Genomic DNA, 12374 nt, shown 5'->3' on the forward strand with positions numbered 1-12374 from the left:
TTATACACGTGTAAGGTTACCTTGGTTTACGTTGCGTTTAGTCATAGACGTGGAGGGCCTATGGTTTAGTTTACATACGTACCTACTTGTCTGGTTACACATGAATAATGACATCATCATCAGCGTCACGTAAAGAGGGTACTTGTATTCCATCAACAGTTTACAATAGTTACTACACAACATGATTACGTCACCACAAGTAGTGATTGCACGGATATCAATGTGGCAGCTCGACAGACAGAGGTGTACTTCGCTCTACCTGCTGTGGGTGCATGGACGGTCACGCACCGCCCGAATCCGAGGTCACTCACTGTAATCCTAGAATAGAAAAGAATACATATGGCAATGCAGTGCCAACATACGAAAACGTCTAGTCTGCGTGAGGGCGCGATTATTCTGGATGTCAACTTAGCTGTGTGAGTGAAGGCAGAGTGAAGGTACACAAGTAAGGGACCGGACAGAATTTACGGCAGGGGGGGGGGGGGGCTGGGGAGAAATTATCTCTGACTTGGTTTTTTTCCTGGCCCCCCCATCCACTGTGACCAAAATTTCACAGCCCCCCCTTTCAAAAGTATAAAAATTTCATGGCCCCCCCCCAAAAAAAAAAGAAAAAAAAAAGTGCACAATATCCTGCCCCCTACAATAACTAAAAAGAGTACAATTTTTTTTTGTTACTGTAGCACAACTGTAATATTTCTTTTGGTACTACTATTATGTTACTATTTCAGCCCAAACAACTTAGTAGTTGTAGAGGAAGTTTTTAGAAAACAAAACAAAATAAAACATTTTGACCATACATGTAATCATACACATGTGGTATAATCTTGTTTATTTCCCAACTAGACACCATAAGTAGTCATCACTTTAATACCAAGGCATTTGATGTGGTGGTTTTAACTGTCATTCACTGATACATACACAGAAACACAGACACAGAGTAAACACACATTCACATGCGTGATTTGTGAAAAACTGTAGTGGGGACATCACATCACCTACATAGTGTATTCAAATATCTATTTATACTCATAACACAATAACTATCTAATGTCAGACATTTGTGATGTCATGAAGTGCTAGCAAACTAAGGATTTTATGCACACTGAGGTCTGACAAATATAGCTTTCACTTTATTTCCTACACCAAATGCATTACCAATACACATGTAAATGTAAGACATTTGTGACTTCATGAAAGTGCAAAGAAATTCAGAATGTTGTGGAATACTTAGATGTAATCAATATGCTTTCAGTTCCAAAACCATACATATTTAAACCTATAGTGTCAGGCATTTGTGACTTCATGATGGGGACAGCAAATTCAGAATTGTATTCAATACACTGTACAGTGATCAGATGAGTATTACTCACAGTTTTCTAAACCATTCACATTAAGCTTGAAGTGCAGTGTCAATGATGAATAGCCTTTGCAATACAATCCCTTTATTCATAATCTTGAATATATATAAAGTGGATAAGGTTGTAGGAAAATACGGGCAGAAGGCAACTACCAAAGTTAGTGCAAAGTCACTGATGAAAAAACACTTAACACCACGCAGACATCTAAATGCTTTACAATATTTAGTACAGATAGATGCATTTGATGATGCTGAGGAGGGAAATAGTTTAATTTCACTAGTTTTAGATAGAAAGAACGACAAGTCTTGCCTCACATCTTCAGACTCTAGTGAGTCAGAGAGTGAAACTCAAGAATAGTGTCAAGGAAAGAAATAAAACACCTATCTAAATTAATCTGGCCAGACGTTTTTGTATTTACATTTTTCACCAAAAGGTCACTTTTTAATCACATAAATTACAGGTCCTATGCTAGTATATTACCATATATATATATATATATATATATATATATATATATATATATATATATATATATATATATATATATATATATATATATATATATATATATATATATATATATATATATACATATGTATCCTTGATGGTAATTACACACTGAACCTGTTTCCACAGTGCTAAAATGTATGTATGTATGTATGTATGTATGTATGTATTACATATGTGTGTGTGTGTAAGTGTGTGTGTGTGTGTGTGTGAACAACTTGGAGTATATGAGTAATTCAGGGTGTATCAAATTAATCTTGAGTAGTGTTTTTATGCTTCACTAAATAGGTACATACAAACGTACACACTTCCATTTTAATACATAAATGAAAGTGTAGACATTCAATATTAAAGGCGACATCAAGTGCTATCTCATGCAATGCTAAATTTTCTAACATATTAATTTTTTTCAATGACAAAATATTTCGCGGCCTCCCCTTTCAAACCATGAGAATTTTCATGGCCCCCCCTTCAAGCCTCCCATTTTTTTCATGGGCCCCCCCAATTTCTCCCCAGGCCCCCCCTGCCGTAAATTCTGTCCGGTCCCTAAGTCGTAACGAAACTGTGTAGGAACTACACTATAAATCGTACACAACAAGATTGTATAGGAACTAGACTAGGACGCGATATAAAATTGAATGAATGTGTGTACGTTCAGGCTGCCCATGCCCATCGTCGTAAACCACAGCCTCTTTTACGGCACCATAAATAGACGTGTCGTGGAAGAAATAACAGCTCTGGTGTGCGAGAATGAATTAAAAATGCACTGTTGAAATTCAATTAAATTTGTTATTTACTAATCGCATACGCTCTGTTGCATATTCTAACCGCAATTAGGCCTAATAAAACTATAGTGTGGTTCCGGTTACATTCAATTTTAGAATAGGTGGGGTAGGTAGATTTTTTATTTTATTTCATTTTATTTTTATTTTCATGTGTAAGTGTCTAGTTCAGGTTTTCCATTAAATTGTCTCTGTATTGCTTATTTCTGCCTATCAGATGTAAATCCATTGGAATAATAGTTTTAGGACTTTTTAAGTTGATGGCAATTTTCGCATCCACTATTTCTCGTGAGACTTCACAATTTCTGTGATTTTTTTCCTCGAATACATAAAAAAAAGTTTAGGGTCGGCAGTGAAAACCTAGGTGGGGACGGGTAACCGCGGCCGGAACCAAACAACCCCATACTTCAAACCATGTAGTATTCCAAGCTGCTGCTAATGCTTTAACAAATTTCCAAAGCAGGTGTCTGGTGAGCGAGATACGAAAGCAGAACATCTGATATTAGGATACGTATATATATATAAGTTCCAACACTTAGGGCATATTTCATCCCTAGGACTCGTTCTTCAATGAGGGCGGGTCGGGTGGGTGGGGTTGGGGGCTTTAGATGGAATTCAAAAGTATCAAAGTTTAAGATGTAGAAATAAAAGCTGATAATATCTTGATTAGTGAGCCACCTTCAACACAAAACTATACAGGATACTAAAAACTGGCAGGCTGAAGGAGGGGGGGGGGGGGGCTACTCAAATATTTTTCAAAAATATTCAGCAACTTGATATGTACTGGAGTGTAAAACTAATCAGCATACTGAAAGTCTACACTTCATTTTGAATCAGGTGATCTTGATAGACCGTTGCCAAATACTACATACAAATACCTTTCATAATTAAGAGGTCGATCTGTAGTTTCATCACTTTCATAAAACCCTTTACAACAATTGACATCAACAGTGGCCTTTCATTTATCGCAAGTGGGGAAACCTGTTTTAGGCGAGATTATGGAAAGAATGACGACTGTACAACTGAGTACTATTTAAAACAACTACATATACTTTATTGGTTATTAAGAAATTCCTACAAATAACACATAATCATCAGCTGATGTTGAGTTACCTGCATTCCATAAATATTGATGCAAACTTGATATTGACCTATTTATGATTGGTTACTAAGGAAAGAATTGGAAGAGACTGTATTTATGATTGGCCAAATTTACGTTAATCAGCTTTGTTGAAAAGATGTCAGAATCCTAAAACAGACTCGAGCTCAGTATGAATTCTGTGCACATTTAAATCGCTATTGTGACTACTCCTTTTTTTCTTTTCTTTTTAAATATATGCTTGTGTGTGTGTGTGTGTGTGTGTGTGTGAAATATGTTTACATACATGTTTACAGACATTCATATTCACCTTCCAATGATGGTTCCATCGAAACAAAAGTGGTCTTTTTTGAAAAATTAAAGAAAAATATGCTGTTAAAACAAGGTAAATATACTGTGTTGATCTATTAGTGTTTTATCTTATTATTTACATACATTGTCATACATTTGTGTGTACCCTCATGTGCACTTTCAGATGACTACCTTGATGAAATGCTTTACCACACTCTTTACATACAAATGGTCTTTCACCTGTGTGTATCCTCATATGTGCTTTCAGATTACCTGGGTCTTTAAATCCATGTCCACACTCTTGGCATGCAAATGGTCTTTCAGGTTTGTGTATCGCTAAATGTTGTTTCAGATGGCTAGGAATAAAAAATCCTTTACCACACTCTTCACAAACATGTGGTCTTTCATCGGTATGTGTCTTCTTGTGTGTATTTAGAGTGTGCATTTGATTATACCCTTTGCCACACTCATCACATACAAATGATCTATCATTTTTGTGCACAAGCATGTGCACTTTTAGATGGTTTGCACTTTTAAATCCTTTACCACATTCTTCACATACAAATGGCCTTTCACTTGAATGTATCTTCATGTGTACATTCAGATTGCCAATGCTATAAAAACTTTTACCACATTCTTTACATACAAAAGGTCTTTCATTTCTATGGATCTTTTTGTGTACATTCAGAGTGCCAACACGTTTAAACCCTTTACCACACTCTCCACATACATGTGGTCTGTCATTAGAAATCTTCTCTTTGGCAGTTTCTGTATTTTCATAGTTATACTTTTGGGCATCATATCCATGCCCATCTGTTGGATTCACAGGATACATGTAAGGAAAACCCACTTGCTTTATCCCTATAGGAAAGGGGTATCTACAATCGCCAGTAATATTTCCATGAACACCTGTAGACATGCCATAGTTTGGGCATTCCACTGTGTTTAGTTGTTCTGTTGGCTTGATATAGTCAGGATCTTCCACTGTGGTTACTTGCTTAATTTCCTTAAGCTTGCTATAGTCAGGGTCTACCACTGCAGTTAGATGTTTAGCTGCACTGTTATAATCTGGGTCTTCCATTGTGGTTATTTGGTAAGTTGCATTGTCATTCACAGTACTAGTGTGGACAGGGTATTGGAAATCATCACTTGTTACTTTCCAATAATTGTGTTTAGTGTCCATGTCATGGTCATCTAGTCTTCCAGAATTTTCTACTTTTATTTTCATGCCTTTTGTCACTGTGTCATTGGAAACGATATTCTCTGCAACAGCATTTTGTCTGGTTTCATGCCTGACTTGGAAAGGTTTATCAGAATGATGAAATACATTTGTTGAATAATGTGTGACGCCAATACTTAATCCCTCACCATAATTACCCTGCTTGTTCTTATATTCCTGCATCACATCCTTTCTGTCTTGTCCGTGCTCTTCATCTTTCACCAACAGCTGTTCATTCAAACAGAAAGGTGGCCCTACCACACTAACATTTCTTTCTTGACTGCAACATGGGTTATCAGAATCTTCTTGCTTGATTATAATCTTCTCCATGTCCTGTAGACACCTCAATTATCTAAGACAAATAAGTGAGATATATGTAAGAAAAATGACTTGCACTACATAATCAGAGTGACAATACAGTTTTAACCAAAAAGACATATTCTTAACCTTAATTTGCATATCACTGATTGGATCATCATATCATGAACAATTCTTAGTCTAAATGCCCCTATAGTCCAGTTGCCAGATGGCATTTTTTAACATAACTGTGCATTGTCTTAGAGGGAAGGTTTTATGGTTGATATTTGTTCTCCAGGGTGTCCTGAACAAGAATCCACTTGGTGCCATGCAGGCACCCTTGGGCAATTTTTTTAATTGGCACAAATTAAAAAATGATAAATTTTGATAATTTTGGCAATTTGGTAGCACACCTATACAACATTACCATCTATGAATGGTTAATATTTGTCAATATTTGTGAAAACACCACCTTTTAATGATACAATACAATAAATAATGCAAATAATAATTAGATAATTAGCAACTTTCAAAGATAAAAAAGAATAACCTAATTTGCATAAATCGTAAATGGGTATTTTGGGTGATCTTCATTTTTCAATATACTTGAAATGCAGTACTTGGTTATATTACGTAACCAAGTACTTTTTATTGATGCAATACAGTGTAAGTACTAATTTGACAATTAGCAACTTCCAAAGATAAAAAACAAGCTAATTTGCATAATTTGCGTAAATCTTAAATCGGTATATTGTGTGATCTTTGTCATTTTTCAATATACTTGAAATGCAATACCTGGATATATTCACCACTTGTTTCATCATTCATAAACCTGAGATGAAATGAAATGTAAAAATGAACTGAATGTTTACTGTAAAGATGTGACACGACTGTTCATATAATGTTGGGTCTCGAATCTGCATCGATGCTGTGAAGCACTTGTTCATCACAACTAAATTTGTCCCTGACTAACGTATCTTGTCACCTTTATAGTATCTACAAAAGTTCAGTTATATTCTAATTAAAAAGTTCTTCAGTCCATTAGATAGGAATTTGTCTCATTGTCAAGCATGCATTTCTCTAAAATATAAATTTTAAATTTGTTGTATTTGCACATATAAGCTTAATTAATCTAATTATATTGCTATATGAGCATACATCTGAAGACTGAAATATCGATAACACACACATGTGCATATTTATAAGGGGTAAAGTATTTAGTTCTCTTACAAGAGTAGTTTACCATCTAATAATATTTACATGAGCACTTTCTACTGAGTATGCATGTATGGTGGATGTCATGTACAACTTTTGAGTTTACTGAAAAAACTATCTCGAAGCATATTGCTTAACACACACTCCACGCATACTGTTTCTCGAGTATAACAACGCCAAGTTGTATCTCCTATTATAATGTATACAGCTATAGAAATCAGCCCTTTGTATACAATGGAACACGGTGTACCTATAAATGTCGGTCCAGACAGAATAAAAATCATTATTAGCCCTAGTAAACAACAGGGGATAATTTACATGGAAGCCTAGAGAGTTGACAAACACATGCCTTAACTCCGCATTGTCAGAAGACCTTGTGTTTTGACTCCTAATTCAGTGTATCTTATCTCACATGTTCTGGAACAGATATCCACTCATAGTATATTACAACATGATGAACAAACTCAAAAGCGGTGATCGATCCCATGAAAAGCTATGTATATTTTAAAGGAATACTACAAGAACTTTGTTTACCAGGTAACCCTAAAAATCCATATAGTTGCCAGACATTGCACAAAACATCCACTGCCAAACAGTGGACAAACCAGATTTAAACTAAATGCTTTCGCATAAGGGTAAAGTTTTGAGATTGTCGTTCCTACAGACAATTGTTGGAATACAACATAACATATGTAATAAGTTATTTTTTCTCATTGATTGCTATTTGCTCATTGCTGTTAGTGATCTCCTGGCTAACCACAACATGTAATGTGAAGCTTTATAGAATGTTGTAGCATAGCACTCAACGTAGAAAGAGTTTTAAAGGCCAAAAAAAGAAAATTGTTTCTGGTCAGCACCCATCACTTAAGTACCCCCTTCTCGTGTTAATTCAGTCTGCAAATGAAAGGGAAAACACAAAAGTAACTCTTCCTATATTAATTGCCACCGGACCATTGAAGACAACTGCAAAACTAATCATGAACTAGCCTATGACATCTGCCCCACATACTCACTTGCTGTAAAGTACTAATAAAAAGAACAGTAACTGCAATGATAAGTAGATTGATTAACATTTGTTGAGAATGTAAAAAAAATCGCATCGTTGCACCACTTTAGACAACATTTCCTAATGAGAAACTATGTTTGCCTTTTTAGTGGCCTACCAAAATATGCAAATATCTTATTAAAACTAAAAGCTGCATACTAATATTTTCAGGACAAGTGTGCTTTGGTATCGCAAATGTATGTATCAAATTATATTGAACTTAAAGCGTGCATTCTTGAGATATAGCCTAATTATCGAAAACAGTTGCGAGTTGCATTGTGTAACCGTTGTTCCCTGTTGTTATCATTGCAATATATCTGCTCATTTGGCTGTTGCTATGGGCGTGGTCTTGTTGTTATGCATATTTGCATACATTTTTTGAATGCTTATTTATTTGTCTAACAATTCCTGTTGTTATCTTTGTAATATATGTGATGACTTGGCTGTTGATATGTGTGTGCTCTTGTTGCTAGGCAAATTTACATACATTTTTTGAATGCTTATTCAATTGTCTTTTAATCCCAATGGTTAACTTTGTGAAATGCTTCACCGTTTGGCTGTTGCTATGGGCGTGGTCTTGTTGCTAGGCCCATTTGTAAACAATTTTTGAATGCTTAAACATCCCTAAGAATTCCGACCAAATTTCAGACCGATCTGCCCAATAGTTTTTGAGTAAGTTTATTGATGAAAAATTACATTTTTCAACCAAAATCACACACCGGTAGTAAGATCATTTTGATTTGAACAATTTCCCAACCAGACACCCATGGCAATACATCCATCAAATATCATGGCAATCGGTAAATGCAGGAAACTTAACCTGCCAAACACAGTATGATCATGGAGGTCTTGATATGACAATTTTTCTTTCCCCATAAAATGTGTGACTTCTTACTCATTGTACAAACTGTTTTTTGGAATGCCTAAGGATTGTGCATTTATATGAACCTGTTTTAATCATAGTGTCTAAGATTTAATTCAGCTGTGCTAAATATAGGCCTAGGTTGCCAAGCAACCTTAAACAGATGTTAATCTTTAAGCCATTGACACAGCATGTAAAGTAGCCCATAAAAGATTTAATGATTTCATTGCATCAATAAAACAAGAACCTTTCATATCCAGGCTGAAGTCAAAGCATTTTGTTATACAACAAATCACATTTCCAAAAGTAAAATGCATATTTCTGATACGATCATTTTCCCTTGAACAATTTCCCAACTAGACACCCAAAGTAATGGACCCACCAAATACCATGGCAATCGGTTCAGTGGTTTTTGACTTTAAGTTGTTCACACACACACACACACACACACACACACACACACACACACACACACACACACATCCACACACAGAGACAGACAGACACACATAGACAGACAGACAGACAGACAGACGCCGGGCGATCCCTATAGCACTACTGAACCTCAGTTCAGTTGGGCTAAACGAAGGGGAAAAAAATGAAATTCTAACGGTTAATATTCTTGTTCAGGACACCCTGCAGAACAAATATCAACCATAAAACCTTGCCTCTAAGACAATGCAAGGTTGAGTGGCCTGGCAACTGGACGACTAAGAATGCTCTGACCAATTTCAGACCAAACTACCCAGTAATTTTTGAGTTTATGTTTTTTTACCAAAAATCACATTTTTGACCACAAATGCACATCTCTAATTTGATCATTTCCGTTTGAACAATTTCCCATCTACAATTACAAAAATAATGTCCTCCAGCAAATACCAAGGCAATTGACTGAGCGGCTTTTGAGTTGTCATCCATACATACAGACAGACAGACAGACAGACAGACAGATAGATGATGGACAGATACCCAGACACTGCACCATTCCTACAGCACTTGAACTTCATTAGTTCAGTTGTGCTAAACTAGAGACTGAAATCAACATCCCTACAAAATATCAAAGTATTCTTCCCAGTGGTTTTTGACTTTTAAGTTTCTTTAAGTTCAAGTCAACCACAGATGGGCAGTCAAACAGATATATAGATAACACTATTATGCCTGTAGTATGAATGAACCTATCACAGTGTCTACGATGTAATTCAGCTGTGCTAAAAACTGTTTCTAAGCAACCTCAAACAGATCTAGAGGTTAGACTTTATGCCACCGACATTGAGATGTGAAGTAGCCCATAAAAGATTTAATGATTTCATGACATCAATAAAACAATAACCTTTCATTTCTAGGCCGAGTCAAACCATTTTCTCACACTATGAAGAATCACTTTTTTCGACCCAAAATGCACATCTCTGATGCAATCATTTTCATGAACAATTCCCCATCTACACGCCCCGTGTAATGTCCCCACCAAATACTAAGGCAATTGGTCTGGCGGTTTTTGACTTTAGTGACATGGTCTATGGAATGACAGATTCATACGGTATGGGCACAGGCATTTGTTTCCCGATATATGTTTCAGAGTACAACAAAATATCGATACTATTGAGATACTAGGCAAATAATATATGAAAGGGGTAAAATAACACGGGTTTCTCGGCTCGCGTAAGTCATCAAACCGCGATTATTATATTACCGACGGCACAGTTGTGTTAAGTATGGCATTAAATCAGTGAATGGGACGTGTTCCATGCCGGATTCTCGGTTTTATGGGGCTACCTTCGAAGTTACAAGCCGCATCTGCTTATACCGCCATTACCGGATTGTCGAGACCCGCACGCTATCACTGAACAGCATCCTGGACACCAGATTGTCGTGAAAATTAGAATTAAAATATTATAGCATGCATACTGTGATCAATCAGATGTTCTGTGGTTGATACCTTCAGAAATTACAGGGTTAACACTCACCTTAATTACGTTACAATTGTTCGAAGGCATACACATTGAAGAAAGCCTTCTCTTCCGAGTTGTCAGTGAAGCGATGTAATCATTAACAAATTTAAATGCAAAGTGCAATTAAAAAGCGCCATCAAGTGATGACCTTGTTAAATTTCTATAACAACTTCAAAGTACATTGGGTGGTCTCTTCGGAGGTATGGGGTATATACCCCATGTTGTGTACAAATTATACATTTTTCATGACGATATACCAACTCACTCACACAATTAATCACTCGACATATATTACTTCGTGTTGCTGTTGAATGACAATATATTTATTTATTTATTTATTTATTAATGTGACAATATTCATTACATAACCATTGTAAGAAATTTGTAAGAAATAACGTACCACAAAATCAGTGCTTAGGCCAAATAGGAAAGTTGTTTGGTTCCGGTTACTCGACTCCCACCTAGATTTTCACGCCGACACTAAAACTTTTTTTACGTATTCGAGAAAAATAATAAAATAGCGAAAATCGTGAAGTCTCGCAAGAAATAGTGGGTGCGGAAACTGACATGAACTTAAAAAGACAATATAAAACTGTTCTTTCAATCTGTAATGGCTGTACATCTTTCAGCCCCCTCCCCCCCAACTTGCATAGCTTCCGTCAATAAAAAATGTTCTGTTTTAAAACAAGTGTCTCATCGCCTGAAGATGACATCGATAGTCCGGGCACTTGCTTATTAATTATATTCGTGCCAGAGAGGACGTTAACCGCAAAATATTAAGTGGGGGTGCAAATAAAAAAAAAAACTTTTTTATTTTGATGAAAATTTATGCTGGATGTGTAACGAGAAACAGACAAAAAAAACAGGGTCACCCTGATCGTTATATCTAGATTTAACAAATTAAGCACAATAAAAGTATGTTTTCCTTGTTTAGTATGTTTACCACCTTGGCAACTGTTCAGTCCACAAAAATAGGTCTTGCTCAATAATCTCGATTTAATCATTTTTGCGACAATATAATAATGGATACAGAAATATCTTGTTATGTGTCTACTTTGCTGATGCACACAGAGTTAATAATTGCGTGCAGGCCTGTCGTTTATTTTCATTTTTGTTTTCTTTCTTGTGTGTATCATAACCATAAGACATGCTTTAGTCTCCGTTAACCAGACTCTTCGCCCCAGGTGTAGCCCCCAACCACATGAATCTGGGTAACCGAGACTTAAGAAGGATGAACTCATGAATCGAGTTCTGCTGGACATTGACGAATCTCAGTGATGTCTCAGAATCTATTAAACTATATCATATGGTAGTACAAAGTAACTACTGGGGGCGCTATAATGATTGATGTAACTTTTAGACTGAACTCTGCTTTATAAGGAAGCTTTAAGGCAAATAAATGACAACATCGTTACCTACAATAACTTGGTGATGTAATATAAATAGCTGACCTGGCTCAGTGAGATGGTAAATATGTAAATATCGTGGTCCAGTACTATGTCTCTGGTTTTATGGAATTAAAAAGCCAGTCACTTGTGAACTAATATTAATGTTTTGTTACTAACATTGATATCAAGTGTATTCATGCTACGAAATAGCTCTGGGTGCACGTGTGTATATATATGCTACGTGGTTCGACACGTCCACCTCGTAGCGCTATCCAGAGCTAGCTACGAAACAAAGCAGCCAGTGTTGCCCAAATTTCTCCTGTTTCTGGCCAAACACCCATAACATGCAAAGTCTATCTGTC

Source organism: Glandiceps talaboti, chromosome 10 (assembly GCF_964340395.1).
Source record: "Glandiceps talaboti chromosome 10, keGlaTala1.1, whole genome shotgun sequence".
In the NCBI taxonomy this organism is placed as follows: Eukaryota; Metazoa; Hemichordata; class Enteropneusta; family Spengelidae; genus Glandiceps; species Glandiceps talaboti.